The following is a 21,899-nucleotide window of genomic DNA, read 5'->3' as shown; positions in this document are numbered from 1 at the left end:
CAAAGTAAAGGTATCAAATACCCTTTGACTCAGAAAATTTTCAGAAATTTCCAATCATGAGGATTTTAAGAAATCATCAATCATGGACAAAGATTTATAAAGAAGAATGTTCATCATAACGTGATTTAAATAGTAAACACAATTAGACACTATATATAATCTTTTCAATTAGGGGTGGTTAAATTTTGAAATAATCACAAAGTAGAATAACATAGATCCATCTAATTATCTTCAAATTATGTAAGGTGGGAAGGTGTTGAGGCCAAGTGAAAAAAATCAGGTCACAAAATTCACCAGTATAATTCCACTTTTGCTTGAAAAAAGACTGGTAAGAAACATGTGTTATCAGCAGTGGTTCTTATTTTCTAACTTGTTTACAATAAGCATATACTGCTTTTATAGTCAAATATAAATAAGCAACATGAGAAGAAAAAATTCCATCTGAACTAAACATGAGCTTGCATTCAAACTGTTGCATATTAAAATTAATGTCAAAGCACGTGACACAATCAAATCCTAACAACGGCTCAGCAGTTGAGGGGATAAAAATAAACTCGCAAATACACATTGGAGCAGAGGAAGGGGGCATAGTTATCCCCAAAATTGTCTTTCCCAGCTAGCACAGTCTCATTCCAGGACCCTCCAAAGCCAGACCCTCACCTTGACCCTTTAGCACCAGAACACCATGGCTTTCCCAGAGGTTTCAAGATTCCTGTTACTGTAGGGGGCAGGGGGTATAAGGAACAGAATTTTATTGAGCACTGTCAGACACTGTGTCAGATATTTTACCAGGTGAGGCCACTGAGGCTTAGAGCTGTGCTTCTCAAAATCCAACATATCTGCAAGTCACCTGGGGATCTTAAAATGCAGTTTCTGATTCAGTGGGTCTGGGGTGGGGCCTGAGGTTCTGCATTTCTAACAAGCTCCCAGATGAAGCTGGTACTGCTGGGCCCTCAGAGTGACATTCTGAGGAGCAAGAATTCCCGGAGGGAGGTCTCTGATCCCAAGTCACACAGCTAGTGAAAAATGGATGTGAGAATACCTTTCTACTTTTTTGGCTGTTTTTAAAGTAAAAGTGAAATGAGTCTGAAAAGGGACGTGTACAGCATTAGCTTTCCCAGGATGCCTACGCGAGTTATTTTCCATAACTAGTTAGGCTGCTAATAACAATGCTTGGCAATTATGGGATTCATTATATCTTCAGAGCTCTTCTGTAACTATTAATTTGCTAATCCATCAATTTATCTCGAAGAGAGGTAACTGTTAACATCTGTGCACTTTGGCCCAGTTGATTGTACATGGTATCCTTAAATTCTTTACAGGAGGCTGATGGCAGAATCTGGATTTAACTTGAGCTATTTAAGTCTTACACACAAGTCACAGAGACATGTATGAGGGTGTAGATCAGGATAAAGTGTGTGGGATCTGGCCCACATGTGCCCTAGTGTTGTCTTGTAAAGGTTACAAGAAGGATATATGTTAAAAGAGTATGTGTTAGAACCAAGTCCTTTGTTAGCCATGCGGTTTAGGTGAGTTACTTAATCTCTCTAAGCCTCAATATCCTTACTTGTAAAATAGGGATAAAAAAGCCTTGTAGAGATTAAACGAAATAATATTTCCTTCCTTCCTCCCACCTTTCTTTCATCTTTTTTTCCTCCCTAGCTTTATTAAGATATAATTGACATATATCATTGGTAAGTTTAAGGTGTACAGTGTGATAATTTTATACACATACATATTGGAGAATGATTATCACAGTAAAGTGAGTGAATCACATCACTGCCATTTTTGTGGTGGTTGTGGAGGTGAGAACATTTAAGACCTACTCTTAGCAACTTTCAGTACATGAAACAGTATTGTTAACTATAGTCACCAAGCTGTGCATTATAGCACTTGCTCATCATTTAATATCCTTTGACCTCCTTCCTTCTTTTTTCAATAAATAATTCTTGAAGACATACTTTATGCCAAAAACTATTCTAGATGTTGCCTAGGGAGACTGCAGTAAATAAGACAGACAAAAAATCCCTGTCCTCATCTTCACGGCCCTTACATTCTATTGGAGGAAACAGATAATAGTCAGGGCATACCAAAAACAAAACAAAACCAAACCCAAAAAACCAAACAGAAACCAAAAAACAAACAAACAAACAAACCCCTCAAAACCAATAAAATATGCTAAGCATGTAAAACAATGCCTTTCATTTTAATAACTGCTTAAAAAATTAAAATATTATTATTAGGACACTTGGGAAAGAGGCTGTATCTCCTGTAACACAACCTGTTCAAGTACACATTTACTTTCCTATGCGAAATAGCAATATTTTATGAGCTTAAGCTTAGTTAGGTTTGATGGGTACTATAGTTCTAAGCATTCAGCCAGTAACTCGTTCATTCAACAAACAGTGAGGACCAGGCTAATTTGTCCTCTTTTATCGGTGCTTCCCTTCCCATGTTTGGCCCTCAGGTAGAATCTACCCAGTGTGGGCAACCCCCAGACTTCCCTTCTTTTCTTCTTCTTTCACCTCCATCAAGATCATCTATTTTTCTGTCCTGGTTCTCCCAAGCAAGGATCTCTCAGAGATGATAGTAAGCATCTCATATTAAATTGTCCTGGCTAATGTGTACCTTTATAGTGTGAATGTTCTTTCCTGTATCCATGGAGCAAAATCTACAAAAGGCCTTTGGAACCCACTTTCCTGGAATGTTAGATTCTGCAAGGGGAGTTACATTTAAGGAGGACTGAATGATACGATAGGAACCAGAGAATGGCAGGACTCAGTAGGGAGGTGTTTTTGGAGAAAAAAGCACTTCAAGTTGCCTCGGGTCACAGCATGAGAATTTCCTGCTCATGTCGCCCAGGCAATCCTGAGCATCAGTGACTGATGAGTCATCCCCTGTGCTGGCAAATATTCCTTCAGCTGTGAGGGATGATGAATGCTGTCACATAGGCAGTGCCATGACATCCAAATAGGGGAAATCCATCTGCAGCTTGGAGCCCTGTCAGAAAATGACTCTTGCTGCCAAAGGAGTGGGATACGCCTCCTCCCGTCCCCTCTGCATCGGAGCAGCACAGCCAATGAGTAGCCACATCACCAAGTGGGCAGAAACAGCCCAATTTCAGGGGAAGCAACGAGGTTGTAGTGTTTTGCAAGCTTTTCTCACTGCTTTTTTCTTCCCTGTGACTCTGAAGGAAATATTCTGCTTTGGACATGGAAGGTTTGAGAAGCCAATGCATCATCCCAGCAGAGACACTGAGTAGGCAGCTGGATATACAGGTCTGAAGACCAGGGAGCTGTCTGGGCTAGAGATAAAAAAATCTGAACCTCGCTGAATTGCATGAGATTCACCCAGAGGAAGAATGCAGGTAGGGAAAAGCAGACAGCAAGAGGTGGATTCTCATTCCTCACCTCTTGAATGTGGGCTGGACTTAGTGACTCTCTTCTAATGAACAGAATAAGGCAGAAGTATGGCTCTGTGACTTCAAGGTTGGGCCATAAAAGACAATGAGGCTTCAACTCTCTCTTTTGGATCACTAACTCCGGCAGAAGTCGACTGCCGTGTAGTGAGGACACGCAAGGAGCCCTGCAGAGAGAGTCACGTGTTGAGGCCTGTTTCTGCCAACACCCTGTATAGAACTGAGACTCTGTGCCAACGGACGTAATAGAAGTGACTTCTCCACTTGGAGGCTTGAGTTAAGGCTTCAGAAGACTGCGGCCCTGGCGGACAGCTTGTCTGAAATGTCATGAGACTCGGACCTAGAACCACCAGCAAAATTGCTCGAGGATTCCTCACCTTCAGAAACGATGTGACTAGTACATGTCTTAGGTTGCAAAGTTGTGGCTTAACTTTTCACACATCAATAGATAACTAATACAGTGCTTACTTATGAATTATAACTTGGACTATATTTTCCTGTGCTTTTTGCTTATTCTGGGGAAAATTTATTTAGATTTTAATTAAACTTTCCAAGAGTATTCTCACATTAATGTGAAAACAAAAAGGAAAAATATTTCTTATGTTATTTTTAAAAAGGAGGAAACAAGTGAAACCTATAGCCCTGCTAATATTAATATTCAAATGCAGAGTTAATTGCAATGTAAAGGAAGCCTAATTGAAATTTTTTTTATGGCTCCATAATTATATCTAAATGCCTTGGTCAAAATTTCATTATTTTTAAAACATTATTCTCCCATCAGAGTATAATAGCTACATTACCTTAAGTGCTATAAAATTTAATAATCCTGATTAAGAAGAATTAAGAATGGTGCCTTTTTCTTCTAGTTAAAAACAGAAATGGTAGTAGATCTTGGGGAAGCTTTTAAACACATTAACCAGAAGAAAACAGCTCTTAAAACATCAGCCACAAAACAAAATAGCAGAGAAGAGTGGTTTTTGCCCTCCCCCATTTAAGAGGTCATTGTAGGGTAGTTCTTCATGTGTAACTGTAACGTGCGGCACGTGCAGACAGAAATGAGCCTATTTCAAAAGCAACATCTGAGAAGGGGTGTTGTCTACCTTGTCTGAGTGTCAGAATATTGCCTGTAACAGTGGGATAGTATTTACCCTGCCCATAATTCTGTCTTTACTAGGATCCAGAAGAGTTCTTTAATTATTATAAATTTAATTACACCAACCAACTGTAGAAATTAAGAAATAACCCTACGTTATGGAATGAGAACTCTGTGGTTTATTAACAGTTAAGTTATACCTAAATTACATGCATCTATGAATTCTATACAGTGGAGTGGGAAATAAACCTCCAGTTTCTCCTAGGACACTGACGATCCTAACTCCAAAGGGACTGTTCTTTTTAGATCTTGTCTACTCTGGGTCTTGTCTCTTCTCACACTGAGCAGGGTTTGCGGATCCTTTCCTCCACGTCCATGCCAAACTGCCAGAGAACCTCACTGTCCAATAGAGTAGCCATTATCTGTATTCTGCTTCAGACATTTAACTTAATTAAAATGAAGAATCAGTGTCTCAGTTGAACTAGCTACATTTCAAGTGCTCAATAGCCACATGAGGCTACTGTGTTAGCACAGGGACAGAGCATTTCCATCACTGCAAAAAGTTCTAATGGTTGTGCTTGTTTCTGCGTTATTTCTGTGAAAAATTCCCAGCCTTTTCTTCTGTAATTGCTCCACTTGCCAATGTAATAAATATATGGCAGAAAAGTTGAAACAGGCAAATCTAATAAAATTAAGACCATTTATCTCAGTCCACCCAGAGATGAACATGTCATTTTGGCTTATTTTCTTCCAGTCTATTTTCCAGGCATGTGTAAACAGAAATAGGTCAAACAGTTTCACTATATTAGAAACATTCTTCTATGTCATTACTTCCATGACATAATTTTTTATTGCTGCATAGTATTTTATCATATAGATATTTGTCTTGTTCATGATGTTCATAAGTTTTCACCACCTTAATTATGGATACCATGAACATTCTCCTAGTTCAGTATTGGCCCTAATCAAGTATTGTTGCCTTTGGATACGCTTCTAGAATCAGAACTTCTAAGGTTGAGATTTTTGAGTCAAAGAGTCTGCCAAGTTTCCAGGCTTTTGATACAAGTTGACACACTATCCTCCAGAAAATGTATACCAATTGACAAAATCTCCAGCATTGTTTTAGAAAGACCACATCTCTATCTCAAAGTTAATTCTGGAATTTTTTTCTATTTTGTGTTCTTTCCAATTTTGTAAGGGAAAAATTAAATTTCATTCAAATGTATTTATTTATTAGTAACTCTAAACATCTGCAAGTCTTTATTAATGGTACTTCTAACATGGTTTGCTTCATCCAATGTAGCTGTCAAATATTTTTTAAAAAATATAAGATATGCTCAGTAAAATATCTACCAGAAAAGAATATGTGCATCATAAATGCATATGGGAAGTTTCTTGATGAGACTTTTTATTACGTCTTTGCTTTTACATTGGATATACTTAAATATTTTTTTCCCACTCCTTTGGAGGCCCAAAATGGATTTTTAAAAAGTAAAAGGATGATAAGCATAAAGCTATGACTTCCTGACTTCACACTTACTCATACATATAACCCTTTTTTTCCACTGAAGAGTTAGTGTTCCTCTTAGGAGTTTTTGAGTTTTTTATATATCAGAAATATTAACCCTTGGTTCAAAAATTTACCCCAGTCCTGTTTTTTGTCTTTAGATTTAATTTGCAAATGTCCTTAGAAGTAGAGAACACTTAATGAACATAGAATGACCAGGTGAGCATAAAAGCAATAGAGCAAATCGTGAAGCAAACATTTGATGTATCTCACGACATAAAAATTTTACTCTTCTGTACTTCTCAGTTTTCTTTGACAGCTCCTCCTCATCATCGGGGCTCTTAATGTTGGAGCACCCCAGGCTCAGCCTCAGACAACTTTTCTTCTTTCTACCTCTTCAGCACCAAGCCAAAGAGCATCGCATCTGGTTTCATGTTGCAGAAAATACCCATATACTAAGGACTCCTAGTGTCCACCTCTATTCCCATCCTGTCCTCTGAACTCTAGACTCATACATCCAACCCCTTTGGAGGGATACCTCAAGCATATCATGTCTAAAAGGAAACTCCTGAGTTTTCCTCCCAAACCAGATGTCCCCACGGACATGCCCATGCTGCAAATCCCTGATCTAGCTGCTCAGGTCAACAAACCCGTATGGCATTTGAGACTCCTCTCTCTTATACTCCTCATTGGCTACTTCAGCAATACTTGTTGATGCTGCCTACAAAATATATCCAAAATTTGATGATTTCCCACAACTCCTTGTTATCAGCCTAGTCCAGGCTACCTTAGTTTTACTACCTGGATTATTGCAGTTGCTTATTAACTGCTTTCTCTACTTTGGCCTTTGTCCTCACCAGCTTTTTTCTACATAGCAATCAGAAGGATGATCCTTTTAAACTGCCAGCAACACTGTGTCACTCTTCTTCTCAAAACTCCCAAAGCTTTCACATCTCACTCAGAGCAAAGGCAGGAAATAGCAGGAAGACCCTGCAGGACCTGGTCTTATCTGTTGCCTTTCTGATTTCATTGCCCACTGCTGTCCATTCTGCTCACTCTGCTCAGCCACACTAGTGGCTCTTATTTTGAAAACACTAAGTATTCTCTGCCTCAGGGCATTTGCACCTGCTATTCCTGCTCTTAGAAAGATCTTTTCTTAGATATCCAAATGGTGAGTGCCCTCTCTTCTCTCTGCTTAAATGTCATCTTCTCAGGTGCACAGCCTTCCAACCCCTGGGATTCCTACTGCTCTACTTTGTTTTATTTTGTTTTGTTTAATGAGTACATTTTTTATTTCTTTTCTGAATTGCTTAGATCTTTGATCCCTTTTTCTTTCAAGTCTTCAGTGTTTCTGTTGGTTTATATGACTGATGTATATTTGGGATATGTTTACTCTTGTTTGGAAACATTGTCTCCTAATTTTGATATGCATTAAAATTTTATTTATGATGTCCCTTGAAGTATAGAAATATTAACATTTTATGTTGTCATATGTGTCAATCTTTTTTCCTTATAGTTTATTTCATTGCTTTTATGTCTTACAAAGTCCTTTCCCCACTTCGCATTTAATAAAATAATCACAGATACTTTCTTATAGCGTGTTTTAAAATTTTTTACCTTTTCAGTCTATCAGAGATCATCTTTGCTGTATGGTGTGTTTGACAATAAGACTGAGGTATTTGAGAACTGACCAGAGTAGGATGAATATCAAAGCTTCTAGAACACGATTGGTTTTGATATTTCAAAGAGAAAGTATTCTGAGCTTTTCATGGACAAAGTAGAAGGTGACCCAGGGCCTGCTCCTGGGACTCTCTTCTCTCTAAGCTGATTCTAGATAAGCCTCAACGTAGCCAAGAAGGTCTTGTTGAAGAACTGAGCTATGTCCAGTTGGTCTCCTCTCACAAGGGATCTGAGGAGTCCTGCAGAAGTCCTCTTCAGCAACCCAGTTTCTTCCCTTCTTAATTCTCATATTATTTAATGGAACACATAGACAGGCCACAAGTACTACATAGATACAGCTCCAGCACAGAGTGGTTAAGAGTGCTATGCTTCCACTGTATTCCCAGGTCTAAGGATCTAACTTCAAAACAAATTTAAAAAAATAACAACAACAACCACCTGTCTTTATTGTTTTCATCCAGCACTGAGCTCTTCAGTAATTGAGGCTGGTTTGGCTTCTAGCCATCAGATCCACAGCTGACTATGAACAGTGTCTCTCAACTCACACGGCACTCAGTCTCTAGCAGGCAATTTTGTCTCCTATCATATCCTCTCTTCTGTACCACTATCTCATTGTTCTATACCTGGAGGTTTTATTTCTCCAAAGAGAAGGTTTTTTTTTTTTTCTAATTTAATGCATACAGCTTTTGGAACACATCAGAAAGCATCACATCTGGCTTGGTTTGACCTACGATTTCACACAGTGCATGCAGCAAAGGTGCAAAGATGGATAGTAACTATCAACCAGGAGGGGCCCTGTGTGTCGCCTTTGATTACGAAGATCTCTGATCATGTGTCACCATTGTAATCATAAGATTACGTAAAATCAGTGACCCTCCAAAAACATGTAACAGATAAAAGCAAATAATTTTATACTTAATATTTTATTTTGGAATTTCTCAAGGAAAACCAACAAAATAATGCTAATTTAGTGTTCCCCAAGAACTTCATACTATGTGTGGCTAAGTCACTTGGGACCTGTGTACAAACCCTTTTTATATTTTGCTCAAGTGTTTAAAAAAGTTAAATACTGATTTAGTTCAGAATTCAAGTCATTCCCAGCCTTCTAAAGATATAGAGGCTAAGAAGAGGGCAGGCTGTGAGTTTGCAGGGGATCTGCTGGATGTCATAATGGATTCGCACATAAATGTAAATTTATCAGTAAGTGAGCTAGCACGGCAAGGGATAAACATCTAAGGTCAAGTGAAGGGGGGGACATTATTTCATTCGGATTAGAAATAAAAACAGTCTTGGGAGAGTCATGCAGAGAAATGACTCTATTTTTTCCTTTACTGTTTGGGGAGAGAAAAAGACACAGGAACCCTGAGGACTTAGCTGCTCTGAAGAAGAGGGCAGCAATAGGAAGCCATTCCTGGGGTCAACCAAGATAATGGGAGAAGGAGAGAGGTGAAGGGACACAGCACAGACTCGATGAGGGTTCAGGATAAGCAGAAAAGGTGTGCTTCTCTTGAGTCGACAAAAGCCAAGACTAGATCAAGTTGTGATTCAAAAACAAAGGTTCAGACTGAGCTACCTAACAATACCTCGGAAGAGAAGAGGAAGGAAATAAACCTCTGAGTTCCCACTAGTGCTGGGCACATCTAAGATCTTATGAAGCTGATTCTCTCACTGACTGTTTAAGATGCAGGGAGAAGACCCAGAGCTGGCGCTGCCACTTTCTAGCAGTTGACCTTGATGAGATTATTCATGTCTCTGAGCCTTGCCTTCATGTTGCTCACTCTTTAGTCATTCATTCATTGATCTAAACATTTATTGATTACATTCAATGTGTGAACCACTGTGCTTGGAACCAGGAACACAAAAATCAATCAGGATATGGACTCTGGCCCTAAGAAGTCCTCAGTCTAGAAGGGGAGACGCACGCCTAACAGATAGATTATAAAACAGGGTGGTTTGGGATTAGCAGATACAAACTACTATATATAAGATAAACAACTAAGTCCTACTGTATAGGATATTGGAACCATATTCAAAACCTTGTAATAACCTACAATGACAAAGAATATGAAAAAGAATATGTATATATGCATATATGTATGACTGAATCACTATGCCATACACCAGAAACTAACACATCATTATAAATCAACTATACGTCAATTAAAAAAAAGAGAGAAAAAAAAACCCAAGATGATTAGTGCAACCAGCAGAGAGGGGCTCTGTGAGCCCGTATCATTTGTCCTGGGATGATATTCAAAATATTTAACATCTTGTTAAACTGGTGTTGCTGAGTCACAAGGGATGCAGCTAGAAAAAAACCAACCCACTGACCCACCAGTTCGGCCCTTCTGTGCCTATCGGCTGAATGTCAGTCCCACAAACATCCCACAACAGAGGAAATCTGCATGAGTAACTACTGCTGCAGCAGCACCATCAACCACAAAAGATGCACTTGGAAGTTAAAGCAACTTTTCTAAGAAGGGAAAATATATTATAAAAAGATTAAACACTCTCCCACTTGACTGCATCAATCGCTCTTTAGTACAACCATCATAATCAATAAAACTACTGAATGGAAAGAATAATTCTTTCAAAAGAAATAGGGTTGTTGACATTAGAGAAAAAAAATTAAACACCAATTCTCCAACTAAATTATAAACTGGGTATAATAAAACCTTTTGGGTTGTTATTAGAAATAAATTAAATAATGGATGTAAAGCATTTCAGTGCACAGTACTGAATAAATGGAGACTCTTAACATCCTTTTTACAGATGAGGAAGCTGAGACCAGACGAGGTTAAGTAATTTGTTCAAGTGTACATAGCTAGCTAGTGTTGAAGCCAGAATTTGCTGTCATTATATAACCATACAGTAGAAAAGTCCATAATTTTTCCTTCTATTTCTTCAATTATTCCTCTAAGTTGTAAGTTGCAAATACAATGGCATGTTAACCATAGTGACCATTTACCTTTGGCTGTTTTGACAAGTTCAGTGTGGTACACTAAATGGATAAACTAACATTAGTTATGCTGATATTTATCCCAGTTACGAGGCTTTACAGGAAGACTGGCTACTCTGACTGCAAGTTCATCACCCAGATGACATTGATCCTGCTGGGGCAGCTAATTTAAATTACAGCCAAAGCACCCAGGAGGATGGAAGCAGCCACTGGGTTGTGAGCCTTGAAAAGTCAAATCTATAAAGTGACAGCAATGGCCCACAGCATGTGATGTTTAATACAGGCAGTGAGTGTGAAAGTGAATTGTGACTACATGAATGTGGCACAGCCACCATAAAACACCTTTATACGCTCATATATACCAGGTGCTGTGGAAGCCAATTAAGGATTTTTCCCCACCAGAAGAGGATAATTATAAAAGGAGATATATGCATTGGGAATTTGCACCTTTAAAAAGATTTCAACTAAAATCATTTAGAAGCTGTCATGGAATAGTTTAAATAGGATTTATAAAGATAAAGCAAGATAAACCCGCAATGTATTTGGAGTTTGTGGTTTTATGCCCAGAAGGTGAACTTCATGTGGAAAACAGAGCAGCAGCAGACCTCCCCACCTCACACTGTCTGACTGGTCAGGTGGTCTTTTCTGAGAGTTAAGAGATTAGGAAGACATCTGTCAATTTAGGCACTGGAAAAAAAAATCAAAAACAGCATATCAATTCTTTCCTTAACCACAAGTCCATTAGAGATAGGTCATTTTTGCCTCATGCATCTGAAACAACTTGCCTTTTAGCAGAGATAAAACATATGTAAAGCTTCACTAAAAAAAAATCACATTTTCTTTCAGCAAATTAGAATGTCTATAATCATAACTCTTGCTGCCTTGGTTACAACTCTGTCTTGATACAATTGCTTTGTATCTATGCAAAGCAGAGTTTCTGTACATGGACAAGTCAAAGTTACTGTGGAAACTACAGCTTAGAAATTCCTGGAATTTTTCTTTTACAATTAAAAAAATTCAATATGGTTGTATTTTTTAATTGAATGAATTATTATAATTAGAATCTGCCTTTTTTCATATCTCAGAACCATGTCTTCCTCATCTTCTGAAGAAAACAATTCAACTTCAAAAACAATTCAACATCCAGCCTTCATGGATGGACTCAACTGCTGAGTGTTCTGATGAAAACTACACAGAAGAGCCACCAGTTAATTATAGATACACAAACCATCACTTTCCATTAGATGCCACATTTGTAGATAACAATAATGTATCAATAAAATCATGATCTATTATTTCTAATACAGAATGAATTACCTCTTTTGAAAACTAGTTTTATAATAGCAGTCTGGGCCAAGAAATTCATAATCAGTAAATTAGTGATTAAGTGTGAAAATTCATTTCCATGAATAGTATTGCTTTTAAGAAATCTGAAATTCAACATGCATCCCTTTTATAGGACCAGCAGAATAGTTGCTATGTATGTGATATGCCTATGGCTAAGATGGCTAAATGTCTATCAAAAATTCATGTGTCTTTTCCATGATGTACATGTGTTGCCAGGAAGTGACTTCCCAGCCAGGGACTACATTTCCCAGGAACCCCTGCATCTAGGTGAAGCCCTAGATTAATTCTCACCAAAGGAAGTGATGTGTGACACTTTCAGGGCACAATGACTCAGTTGAGAGTGCGTGTGTTCCCTTTCCTGAGAAGATTCTGAGACCCAAGGACAGGGGTCAGCAAAAAATAGCCTATGGGCCAAATCTGGCCTGCCATTTGTTTTTGTGAATAAAGTTTTATTGGAATACAGCCATCCTTGGTCATGGCTACTTTCCATACTACAACTATAGAGGAATGGCAAGGGATCATGTGGCCTGTAAAGCCTAAAATATTTACTGTCTGGCCCTTTAAAGAAAAAATTTGCCAACTCTTGCCACAGAGGATGTTGGAGACACAGTATGGGAGGAGCCTGTGTTCTTGAATCAGTGGGAGGAGGAGAAGTGTCTGATTAGGAACACTCACTTTGGATCTGAAGGAGTGATAAAGAAATAAACTTCTGTATTTGAGGCATCCTAAAATTTTTTGTTAAATTTTTTTTGAATTGTTTTAGCATGTGTTCAAAGAGAATTGGAGGGTCAAAGTTTTTAAATGGCTGAAAGAAAGAATGATTAAATAAAACTAATTTGGTACAAAACTGGCTAATGTCCCAGGGCAATAATATATAATCTTTGAGTTTTATTTTCTATGGGACAGAATATGGGACAGAAATTATTTCTATATCTGCTGGACAAAAACCTCATTGGACTGCTATTAGACAAGAATCATTTCCATCACTATTAGTTTTCTAAAAGTTACTATCTATTTACTAATCAACAGTAACTAGCAAATCAAACAAAGGAACACACCCCTAGAAGATCAGATCTGCTGGTCTGATAGGCAGGTCTGCTAGCTAGTACATCACCTAACACTGAAAACACATGCAGTAATATCTTGTGCCCATTTCAAATTTTTTGTTGGTCTTACAGTCAAGGTGAATAAATACGGTCTGAGTGACTGAAGAGTTGAACACTCAACTCCAAAGACCTCTCATTTATATGGATCCAATTCTAGAATCATGGAATTCTGTGCTAGTAAATAGAAATCTATCTTTGTAACGTTGTGAAGTCCTAGCTCTTTTAGTTTTCTGGTTGTTCTCTTCCAGCATAAAATATGTTGTTTCCTAAATTTGATCTCCTACACGGTAACCTGGAAAATTCTGGCATATACTCTAACTCTCCTTGGTTTACCCATGACAGTGAGGCTGCTGGCAGGGCACGTCACCCTTTAAAACTCTGTACATTGTATATGAATTCTCTAACCAGATGGTGCAGCCATGTCTCCTTTGAAATCAGCAGCCTGGATCTATGCTCAGTGAAGGATGAAAAAGCCTTGGCTCCTCCGTGCAGACAGGGAGCTCCAGCCAGACCTGAAACATGGTTTTCTTTAGCTGAATCCCTTCAGATAAAAGTTCAACTCTTCCTGGGTTGGCATGCTAACACTGGCTGCCCAAAGATGTTGAGGAAAAAAGAGAAATTCACACCAATTCTCTTTATGCATTGGATATCCATTACTTCTGGAGAGATTTCTCCTTCAGTGTATGAGTTGGTCTTCTGGCATATAGTTAAAATAATTCATTTTAAAATTCCATAAAGCATTTCAGATTCAAATTTGCATGCACTGTAAGCACTTTTGACTCTAACTCAATGGTTGAAACTTCAGGTTCTTGAGTTTGTGATCAACATTATTATTTTATTTTATATTCTAAAGTTAACACTGGAAGAATAGGCATTCAAATAAACTTTTTTTTTTTTAAGTGCCAAGCATGGTTGGATTTGTGAAGAAAGGTTACATGAGGAATCGGGACTTGAATAAACTGTCATGAAAAGGAAAAATTTTTTTAAACACAGACGAGCATGACTTTTTTGAGGTAATTGAGAGAATCAGTTCACAATGTCTAAAAATTGCTTCTGGAAAATCATACATTTTCATGTAAAACTTTAAAAATTGATGATCTAATGATAATCATACAGAGCTTTTGCTTTTATTAAATTATTTTGATCCAGTATTTGGGAAGATAGGTTCCATCAACAGTTATAATTCTCCAAAGAAGAAACTCCTTTTTTGTCTTTGCAAACTGGTTGAATATTCATTCGTTTGTTTGTTTGTTTGTTTACTCATTTGTTTGCATCATTTCTCCAACAAATATTCACTAAGTGCCTATAAAGCATCCTCATTGCCCTAGGAGTTGAGTGTCACCCATCACACCCCATGGGGAACATAGTTATAGAGAGTTGGTTCTGGAACCAAGCTCCCTGAATTTAACTCTAGGCACCTCCACTTACCAGCTGTGTAACCTTAGCAAGTTATTAAAGGTCACTGTGCTCAGCTTCTTCATCTGCAAAATGGAAATTAATAATAGTACTTGGATCATTGGGTCTTTGGTTGGATTCGATGAGATAATCTACAAAAAAAATGCCTGGAGCAGTGAAGGTAAATAGTGAGTACTAATATAATTCTGCTATAATAACTACCTGTAGGATGATTCAGTTCAAATATATCACCAGAACTGAACCACAAAATATCACAAGCTGTGTCATGCTTCCACAGTTATTAGTATCTGTTATGAGGGAAACACATTTTGTCCCTGTCACAAAATAACATAAAAGTATCTTTTTCTCCTCTCCACCAAGTAAACAAGATAAAAGAGTCAGGACATAGGCATTTTGGATTCCTGAATTAATTGCTTGTTGTTCAGAGAAGGGCAGTTCAGATGGCCTGCTTTCTCAAATGGTGGTCTAACATGAGTTAGCTCAGTTAGTTGGTAATATTGCCAGGGATGTTGTAACTGTAACTATTTGGGGTAAAGACTCCAGGGAAGAGGGCACATGGGTGGAATGCGTGGGATAGCCAAATGATGTTTCTGGAGGCCAGAGAGATTTCTGTGTGTCGTCTACCTCTATATATCCAGCTGCTGTCACCACCTCTTGGGAACATGAATTTCCTTTGACTTAATTAAGTTCACTGTTCTCTGGGTCTAGCAACTTCATGGATCATTAATGTACCATCCCTAAGCCTGGTGGGTATCAGCGCTCATGGGATCTCAATATGGCATCCATCTCATTAAGAAAGTTAGTTTCATGAATAGAAGTGTGGTGTCTCCATAACCATACTGCTAGCCAGGAGCAGCACCAGTTTTCAGATTTAAGCCCATCTGAGTTTACATGTGGATATAATATGAAGACATGTGGCATCTAATTTTAGGGAAAGTGCTCCAGTAATGAAAAGAAGCCCAGACAAATGGTGTACAATGGAGTGTATGACCTTGGGAGAACTATTTGACTTCTATGTGTTATGTAAGATGAGGTGAACATTGATGCCCAAGGGCTGTTGTGAGGCCAAATATGGAAGTTTTTGAAAAAGAAAAGAGTTATGCAAATGTGGCTGTTAATACAACCTTCAAGGCAAAGATGAAAGTCTTCAAGGATGATTTAATTGACATTGACTAGAGAGTAATCTATTTCCTTACGCCTCCACATACAACAGAAGGTGACTAGGAAGTTCACATTGGATTGTGTATATAGCAACTTTCCAACCCACTCTGACACACAAATCATGTACCTTCTGCTAAATTTGCATCTTGTTGATAGAAATAGACAACCTGGAACAGTACAAACAAGCAGCATGGTATGACTAACGTTCTCCCCTACACTGACTGAGGGAAAATAAATCCTTTTTTTTTTTTTTTTTTTTTTTTTTTTTTGTCCAAGCCACAAATGATTGGAAAGATTTCTCAGCCAGGAACTGGTGATAAGCAGAGCAGGGCTGGTTGGGCTGCCAAAGCTGATGGTAAACTGATCACTTGTTGTATATCAGGTTCAATTAAACAAAAAGGGTTCCTTGAGAAATTTGAGGGCCAGAAAAGGAATCAATTTGAAATATCTCATGAGGATTAGAAAGAAAGTGACAATGAGGCCCTTCTCTGGGGGCAATGGGCCAGCAGAACACAGCAGGGGACCACTTCTAACTAATCCTTTCTCTCCAGTATTAGTGCTAGTTGGCTCAGAAATAGGGTCTGTGGCTAATCCAGACCAAAGCAAGCCCATGGAAGCAGCCCAGTTTCTTCCCTGATTTCACTGCCTGAAATTTTGAGAAGCAGCAACATTCATTTGCTTTCTTAGTCTGGACACTGCATTAAGGTACCCATGTTAATGGTTTCACTTTTTGTGTTGAAAAGTAGTCTCTTTGGTCTGTTTCAGGGCCTCACATCATATCCCTAATCCTACTAAGAATTCCCCTACCACTGTGGATTTAGGTCACCAGAAGCATCTTGAAAAAGCACGTGGCTATACTGTGTGTTATGGAGCACTCCTGGCCGGCATCTTTCCTGGTGGGAAGGAAAGAGCATGGGATGGCCGACAAAAGATGGTGGTCTGGATCCTGGCTCTACAAGCTTTAGGAGGCACCTCCTACATTCCAGGCACGGGGGAGGCACTGGGTATCTGAGAAGACACCTGCCACAGAGGAGCTGAACAGCCTCCGGGGGTATAGATTGATGCAGAACCAGCCACCTTAAATGTGGTACGTACACACCAAGCCATCAGAGCAAGCCCAGGGCTCTGCATACAAGCAGCAGGTGGTGTACTCTGCCTACCTAGAGCCACCCTGAAGGGTGAGTGGGGTCCAGACACAGGAAGGTCATGTGCAAAGGCACATGACATGCCTAGAGAATCAGATGGTGCAGGTAGTAGGACCTCACCGAACCTGATTTTCCTCTGGTAAATTTCTATCTCACAGGACTATCTTGAGAACTCCAATAAGGTAATGTTTGTTATGCTAGCACTCACATCTCTTCCAGCTCTTCTCAAAGTAGGGTCTGAGGGTCACCTGTGTCAGAATCTGGGGTGCCTGTCAAAAACCCAGATTACTAGGCTCCAACCCAGACATCCTGAATTTGAATCTGGGGTGCAGCCCAAGGGGATAACGTTTTAGTAAGTACTCCAGGTCCTAAAGATGGAGAACTACTGATGCCATCTATTGGGATTCCTAGCAGTTCAGAGATGAAATAAAAACAGACTCACAGACATAGTAAACAATCTTATGGTTACCCAGGGAAAGGGAGTGGAAAGGAATAAATCTGGGAGTTCGAGATTTGCAAATACTAACTACCATATATAAAAATAGATAAAGACAAATTTCTTCTGTATAGCACAGGAACTATATTCAGTATCTTGTAATAACCTTTAATGAAAAAGGATATGAAAACAAATATATGTATATATATGCATGACTGGGACATTATGCTGTACACTAGAAACTGACACATTGTAACTGACTATACTTCAATTAAAAACAAAATAAAACAAAACAAAACAAAAGAGATGAATTAAACTGATTTCACAGACTTGTTGTACAGCTAGAGGACTACGTCATCATGTTTTCAAAGTCGGGCTGGAGTGAAAAAAAAACCCAAAACAGAAAGATGTGTACATATACTGGGGAAAAGGCATTTCCCTAGAGTCTTTCTTCTTGATCTACTTGATATTTAAAAGAAGTCAGAACTGAGAACTTGCAATAATATATATATACAGATATATTTAATGGTGCATAAAGTACTATATGCATATTATTTGACCAAGTCAGCACTAAATACCAAGTAATCCTCTGTATCTGCAAGGCAGCAAGAAATTCAAAAGCTCTTCATAATTTTACTTGAAATCATGTATTATTTTCTTCTAATGAACACTTTATGATTTAATATTATGGCCCTATTTTTTTTTTCCTGCCAAAGGCTTAGCACTGAAAATGACTGTGCTAGTATCTATGGAAAAATACAAGATTAAATGGGCTCACATATCACTGTAATTGCTTTCTACTGGCAAGTTAGTAGCCAAATAAAATGGGGTATTATTCAACTGTTAAGACTCAGGATTTACTATCATTTAAGCAGTTCAAATTGAATGTGATTATGGAAGTTTTCAGTACATTGGAGAAGAGTTTGAAGCCTTGACCTCCAAGGTGGGGAAGGGGAAGCCTCTAAGAGGCCAAGGAAGGAAGCACCAGAGAAGGAAGATGACTGCAGGGTGGGTGGGGATGAAACACACGGGGAGAGAGCCAGTTATACTGGAACGAGTGTGGGATTTGGAACCAGATCTGTATTCACATCTAGCACCTTCATGTATCTGGCAAAGTAATTAGCTACATAATTCCTAATTTCTTCAGTAAAGTGGGAATATTATTGTTTATTTTGCTAGGCTGCTATGTGGATTCAATCTCTGCAGATACTGGATGCTCAGTAAGGAAAAACTATTAAACTAGACACTGGTATATCCAACAGAAACTTAAAAAAAAAAGCCCTAGATTTTATTTTTAATGTTCAGAATGAATTTCGACCAGTGATTTACTGCCTGAAGAACCCAACTTAAACCTTGACTTTCCAATGTAATTAGCTACACATGACTTAGAACAGTTGAAAGTACTGATAGGCAGGCTCTGCATAGCATGCCTTCGGGAAGCAGGGTTCCTCCTGGCCGCATTTCAGTTAGTCTGAATTCTTCAAAGATGAGGTTGTGCAAACTGCTACTGGTTTATAAATATAGAGAGTTGGAAAACACACTGGTGATGGGATATTTCGATTCTTAGGAATCACTTGGAGAGGGATTCATAAATTTAATTAGCATGCACATAAAGTTGCTCTGAATGGATTAGGTTATGTTAGACTATGTTCTGTTAGATTACACAAGATTGAAAAGTAAAGGTGAGTGTGGAGAGACTGAGTCAGCACAGTCAGCCGAGCTTGTACTCATACCCTTTAAAAAGGTAAATGAGAGGCCAGGGCTTTGTTTCTGGCCAGTCATGTTTTCCTCAGGTGTGGACTTGGGGACAACCACAAGTTCAGACACATGTAAATTAATGCAGGCTCCAAAGGGAAGGGGTAGAGACCCATGACCTTTTTTCTTTTTTTATTGAAGTATAGTCAGTTTACCCTGTTGCATCAATTTCTGGTGTACAGCATAATGTTTCAGTCATGCATATACATATATAAATTCCTTTTCATATTCTTTTTCATTATAGGTTATTATAAGATATGGAATATAGTACCCTGTGCTATATAGTAAAAACTTTTTGTTTATCTATTTTATATAAAGTACTTAGTATCTGCAAATCTCAAACTCCCAATTTATCCCTTCCCACCCTTTCCCCTCTGATAACCATGAATTTGTTTTCTATGTCTGTGAGTCTGTCTCTGTTTTGTAAATAAGTTCATTTGTGTCTTTTTAAAAAAAGATTCCACATATAAGTGATATCATATGGTATTTTTCTTTTTCTTTCTGTCTTACTTTGCTTAGAATGATATCTCCAGGTCCATCCATGTTGCTGCAAATAGCATTATTTTATTATTCTTTATGGTTGAGTAGTATTCCATTGTATAAATATACCACAACTTCTTTATCCATTCATCTGTTGATGGACATTTAGGTTGTTTCCATGTCTTGCCTATTGTAAATAGTGCTGCTGTGAACACTGGAGTGCATGTATCTTTTCAAATTAGAGTTCCCTCCAGATATATGCCCAGAAGTAGGATTGCTGGAGCATATGCTAAGTCTATTTTCAGTTTTTAAAGGAATCTCCATACTGTTTTCCATATGGCTGCAACAAACTACATTCCCACCAACAATGTAGGAGGGCCATGACCTTTTTTAAACGGGGCAATCAAATGCAAAGATGCCCACATGGGGAATTAGAATATCTACCTGATGTCTTGAAAGGAAAATACAACGTGATTGCAAATGGTCTTACAGTCAGCAGATATTGTGCCAGACAGGTGCCCCTCAGCTCAGGGAGTCCTGAAGAAGTCTGGGAGGTAGGAGGAGAATGCTGCAAAGTAGTCTTGTGGTGGTGCACAGCCAGTGGGTTTCCCCTGGGCAGGTCCTTCTTGGCTGGGGAATGTCCAAAGGGCCACCCCTTCAGGAAGCATGAAGGGGGAAGGATGCCCATGCGTGTTAACTCCTCAGTCAGGATATGCATCTGCCTCTGCCAGGCGATCTGGTCACTAGATTCCAGGCAGCATTGATGGAAACTGAGACATGGGGCTGTGAGCTGGGGGTGAGCAGTGTCACATCCCTGAAAGCAGCCCCCAATTTGTTCACCGACACTTACTTCTTAGCAAAACTTACTCCAGCTCAAGTTTCCCTCCTTTGTGGCCCACTCCAGGCCTCACCAGACTAAAAGATGCACTTGGGTTAAGTTCATTTGAACTCATTGTTGTGTAGAACAGTACTCCGTAATAATGAAAAAAAAAAAAAAAAGCCTCTATGGAACAGGCTTTCCACCTGCATGCCCTAATCCCCAGCTCACCTATTTTCCCCTGGAATCATATAGAACACACTTAGCCAATTCAGGGATGCTGCAGGGGATCAAATACAAAAAAAAAAAAAAAAAAAAAAAAAAAATTAGAGCAGTCATCTTGTTTATTTTATTTAGGTGGAGAAGCTCAGATTATTTTTTTGGTACAATAAGATTGATTATATAGAGTTTTAAATCAAAAGTCTCAATTCTGAAATCTGTGACAAGAGAAATAAAATCTCTCCACTAAAGAAAACTCCTAGTACTCATTTTCTATTTTTTTCCTCACTGTATTCATTTTATTGAAGAAACAAAATGCAATGCTTTTCTGGAGACAAAAGCCCATCACTAGTTCTAACCTTTCTCAATGCAACACAAAAGCGGAGATATTTTGTTTAACACCAGAAACCCACAAATGAAAAGCTAAAGTCATTGGTAACCAAGGAAACGAACAGTGAATGGTTGGATGTCTTTCAAAGGAAGATAAGAAGGGGTAGGAGAAAGATAGTGCGACGTAGGTTAAATCCCCCTGCAAGACAGGATGCACTGAGCCCACACTCCTGTGAACACCATCTCTATCTGCATTTTGCTGATTTCTTGTAACAAAATTCCCTGCCACACACAAACAATTCAACATAAGGAATACTTATTTTTGGCCTTAGTGTACAGAAAAGTTGTGTTTTATAATAAAACCCATTCAGTGTTTCATTTTGCCTGTGGCCCTTTAGGTATCCCCAATTTTGCCCTCAAGGGCTGTCACCCCAAAATGTCTTCCAAACACTATTTCCTGCCAAAAGTATTTGCCTTTGGGATTGCCAAGTTATTACTCCTGGAACGTCGTAACATTGTTAGCTGCACCTATTCATGATGGACTCCCAGGTACCTGCCACATAATCATCTTTCCCCACTTTTAAGCATTAGTCAAATGCATTCACAGGATGCCAGCAATGCACTGAAAGGAAAGATAGAAGAAACAAGATGTAGAACCCTGGGCCAAGAAAGAGACAACCTAAGAGACAGAACAAACATACGGAGTGAAAAAATAAAAGACATCCAACTGGAAAAATAGCAAGAGAAAACATAGGAACTGCACGTTGCCAAAGCCAGCTGCAAGCACTATGCATACATGTGGGAGAGCTGGAGTTAGCGGAACGAGGGTTGTCATCACTCAGGGATGGCTTTCTGGACCAGATGGAGAAGGCAGAAAGGGAGGCAGAGATGGAAAGAAGCATAGGAAGCCCCGGAGGTAGGGAATGCAACAGGTGTGAATGCTCGAGGTAGGAGAGAACAATTTGGATTTGGTGTAACGAAGTGTGTGTGTGTGTGTGTGTGTGTGTGTGTGTGTGTGTGTGTGTTTGCT

The 21,899-nt window shown here is 38.8% G+C and overlaps 1 protein-coding gene across 5 annotated transcripts in view; it reads right to left on the bottom strand.

Annotated features, from left to right (window-relative positions):
- LHFPL3 (LHFPL tetraspan subfamily member 3) overlaps positions 1-21,899 on the bottom strand; it is a 518,831-nt gene that overhangs the window by 157,233 nt on the left and 339,699 nt on the right. The window lies entirely within an intron of this gene.

This window comes from Camelus dromedarius, chromosome 7 (assembly GCF_036321535.1).
Source record: "Camelus dromedarius isolate mCamDro1 chromosome 7, mCamDro1.pat, whole genome shotgun sequence".
Classification (NCBI taxonomy): Eukaryota; Metazoa; Chordata; class Mammalia; order Artiodactyla; family Camelidae; genus Camelus; species Camelus dromedarius.
The sequence above is the reverse complement of the archived record's forward strand: the minus strand, read 5'-3'. Positions and strand labels throughout refer to the sequence as shown.